The sequence below is a fragment of the Sinocyclocheilus grahami genome, unplaced genomic scaffold, assembly GCF_001515645.1.
Source record: "Sinocyclocheilus grahami isolate Dianchi unplaced genomic scaffold, SAMN03320097.WGS_v1.1 scaffold898.1, whole genome shotgun sequence".
In the NCBI taxonomy this organism is placed as follows: Eukaryota; Metazoa; Chordata; class Actinopteri; order Cypriniformes; family Cyprinidae; genus Sinocyclocheilus; species Sinocyclocheilus grahami.
Window position 1 is genome coordinate 385,139 of NW_015506077.1, and position 4,435 is coordinate 389,573.

The following is a 4,435-nucleotide window of genomic DNA, read 5'->3' on the forward strand; positions in this document are numbered from 1 at the left end:
ATATATATATATATATATATGTATGTAAGGTACTTTTCAAAAGTTTGGATTCAGTAAAATTTAAATTTTTTTGATTTAAAGACAATGTTTATTCAGTAACAATGCATTAAATTGACCAAAAGTGACAGTAAAGAAATGTATAGTTTATGAAAATCATGATCAAATCATCAAAAATCATGAAAAAAGGTCAAATTTTCCATTGTTTTCAACATTGATGACAATAAGAAATATTTCTTGAGCAGTAAATCAGCATATTAGACTGATTTCTGAAGATCATGTGACACTGAAGACTGGAGTAATGATGCTGAAAATTCAGCTTTGATCACAGGAATAAATTACATTTTAAAACATATTCAAATTGAAAAAAAGCAGTTTTACTGTATTTTTGATCAAATAAATGCAGCCTTGATGAGCATGAGATTTTTTTTTTTTTTAAACTAACTGTACTGTGGAACAGTATTTATTTATTTATTTGTAAGTAAAATCCTTTAGACATGTTTTGACATTTGTGGTTTAGAGAGCTGCATGTTTGTCAGGGACTTTTCCATATTTTTTCTTCCCCTTCTATTCTGGTCTTTTTTTAAAATTTTTTTTATAAAGCAGCAGCATCAAATGTCAGCTTTATCTCCATAGCAACACATTTTGGCCAGAAAAAGGGCATCGATTAAGGACATCTGAGCGCATGAAGATTTTTATTAATTTTATTCAGAATGGCAAACAACTCCACAGAGATTACAAATACAGTTGTCCCAAAAGTATTTCCACAATTAAAATGTGCAGTATGCATTTAACTGAATTACACTGTAATAATAATAATAATAATAATAATAATGATAATAGCTGTGGAATTTTGGACTTGAAACTGCTAGTAAATCAACAATTAATTCGTAAGAAACTTTTTTTTACAATTTCAATAGGAATCAAAATATCAAACTAAGTAGCATCTGCAAACAAAATTCATTAATCATGCATTAACTGTGAACATCTTCTAAAGACATTTTTGGGCCACATTTGAATTGCATAATGACATGTTTAGACTGAAACGAAACAAACCTTTTACATTGTTTCCTATTGAATGGATTCAACAGCTAATGGTATAAACCAATGCTTTTATCACCATAACATATCCTGGACTACATCAGAGTCACTATGCGGAATATTTTCATTCCTATATTTCCCACACGTTGAAATAAACTACTGCTGAAACAGTCAAACACGTCTGAACTATCCTCTGGTCTCTGTGTGGGCTGAAGAAAAGGAGTGAAGAGCAAATATGCCCAGCCCTGTTTGTCCTCCTGTCAGTGGGGAGTAAAAATACTGCAGCTACGTGCTGCCCACCAAGCCTCCTTCTCCAGTGCAGCGTGTCCCACAATCCTCTGGGAGAGTCTGTGTACGGCTGGACGTAGTGTCTGCACTTCAGAGAGCATAAACGGTCATGGAAACAGACAGAGCTAAATAAATCCACAATACAGTTAAAATAATAGTTTTCAACACATTATGCCAGGGTTATTTTAACAAACTAAAACCATTAAAAAACTTTTTTGTTACTTGAATTAAAAAAAGGAATGAAATGAAATGAATATAATGTTATTTGTAGTTAATTTGCCAAAGAAACATTTCTCAATTTTATTTAGATTAACTTTATGTACCAAAATAAATAAAAACAAAATAAAAATGAATTAAAACTATAGACATGTAAAAAAATTCTAAATGACAAAAACTAGACATTTACATTTTTTTTTTAAATGACAACCAAATTATAGCTAACTAAAATTAAAATAAAAACAAAAAATATAAATATAAACCAATTCAAAATATTTGGTGTATATATACTTTTTTGCATTTAATTGATTTCATTTATTAAAATAATTCTTACAAATGTATTTATTTATTGATCAATTATTGATTGAGTATGAGTTTGGAATGACAAATAGACCTGAATACTAACTATAAATATCTATATAGACATTTGAAAAAAATTCAACAAAATTAATATAGCTAACTTAAATTAAAATATAAACAAAAAATCTAAATCTAAATAAAATAAAATAAAAATCTTTTATTTTGCATTTAATTATTTTAATTTAATTTATTAAAATAATTATTATACATTTGTGTTTGTTTGTTTATTTATAGAGTATATACATGTTAGTTTGGTATGACAAACAGACCAGAATACTATCTATCAATATCTTGTTTTCCATGTGCTTCACTGCTTAATATATACTTTAAATGCAGTCATATTTGCAGTGGATGTTTTGGTGTTCTGTGCATCCAGCTGGCCTTTGTCACTAATCTTGATAAACAGCGCAGTCTTCTTTCAGGTCTGTGTGAGGGTGAAGGGTGAGCTGCTGCTCTGCTCTGCCTACGTGAGGTCTGAGGCTCAGCGCTGTCCAACAGAGACGCCGAGATAAAGCAGGAGAGGAGAGATGTGGAGATAACAGACCACTGCCACTGACACACTGAGCTGAAACACAGACGCTGTTTAGCTGCTTAATGACTGCTAAATTCACAAAACAGCAGCTTAGAGCTTATAGTACTTTTACAGTAACAGTTAGTCATTTTGCAGTTTAAGTGGCCAAAATATAAAATTAAAGGGGTCAGTTAATGAAAAATAAGGCTACAAAACAGAGTAACCCTTGTGAAAAAGAAGTACACTTTAATATACTTAAAAAAAAAGAGTACTTATTTTACACTTTAAAAGAACATACTTAAGTGTGAACAGAATGGCACTCATTTGTGTGTAAACTACAATTTAATTAAAATTTATTAGAGTTTAAATTACTATTAAATGCAATTACTTAAAAGTGTTTTTAGGCCAACTTAAGTAGGACTTAAGTACATCTTTATATGTAATTTCATAATTACTTCTTTAGTCTTTGAAATATAACTTAAGTGTGCTGCTGAAGTACTGACAAGAATTCATGGTAAACTAAAATATACTTTAATGTATTTCTATTGAAAATTGTATGTCATGTATTTAAATATATTTGTAATTACACATTTGTAATGATGAAGTTTCAACTGATTACATTTAAAATATATTAACTTGAAATGTAATATCGAATAACACACTACAGTTAAAATTATGCTTACTTTAGATTGTTAGTCAACACTTGAAAATAAGTGCTTGTTAAAGCATGACTAAGCGAAATAAATTTGGAATATATTTTAAAATACAACTTTTAGTTTGACATTATTACAAAGTGCACATATTAAAAGTGTAGTTAAGTGTGTTAAGAACAGTCATGCAAGTCTTGTACATGTAATCTGGATTACGTAATCAGCTTCCAAAATATAAATCATCATACATTCACACAATGGCAATAAATTATTCATAATTGATTGATTCTCCCTAATTCTTTTTTCATCTTTTACATTTTTCTTTCTAAAATGCCTACATGACATTTAGTAAGTGCTTTACTTTCATTGATGTTATTTTAAAATGATGTTATTTTTATTTTAGATTTTTATGACTTAATTGTTAGCTTTTCATTAAACTCACAGACCCCCTGCAGTTCCTTCACGAACCTGAGTTACATAATGTAATGCTTCATTCACTTTATGTTATTAATAACAACAAATTGAATATATTTTCTTTGTATTTTAATATCAATATGGCACAATATTATTCTATTTAAATCAATTTGATAAACGAGTTATGTTAATCTAAAAGTAATCAAAAAGTAATCTGATGGATTACGTTACTAACTACAATGTTTGTCATGTAATTTAGAATCAGTAATGAACTACAATTTGTAAGTAATCTACGCAGCTCTCCTTATACATTTCTTTCTTTAATATTATATTTTCTGCTACTATATATATATATTTTTAAATATGCTAGATTTGATATACACTACAAGCGTATATTCAACAAAATTGAACACACTTCTTTTTTATTGGAGTTTGCAAACCTACAAGCTATGAGTAAGAGTTATTATTCAGTGTTTACACAAAAGTGTGAAGGCACAGCAGCAAAAAATGGCTCATTTTAACCTCGGGGTCAAAGAGTGGGCTGAAAATCGTCATGCGAAACTAAATTATGACTGTTTTTGTTGAAAGAAACATTGACTAACAATATTAGCTCTGGGATAAAAATGAAATGATTTATAAAAAGAGGCAGTCGCGTTAAAGCCATGAGATATGAAATAACACTCAAATATTTTTCAAAATATCTTTATCCAACATTCTTCCTAATATCTGCTCCTTTCCACTGGCAGCGGTGGCTGCGCGCACGTACTTCACAGTGCACAAACATCACGCACGTCTCCATTATATTTAGTAAGGAAGTATTTCTGTTTCCTGGGAATGAGGCGCCTTTTTCCACTGTTCCAGACCCAGTTTAATTTCCTCAAACCTAAACTCGTGTATATTTTAAGAGGCAGCATAAACCTGTTCTCTGATGGCACCAAAGGGTGACCTCTCACAAACT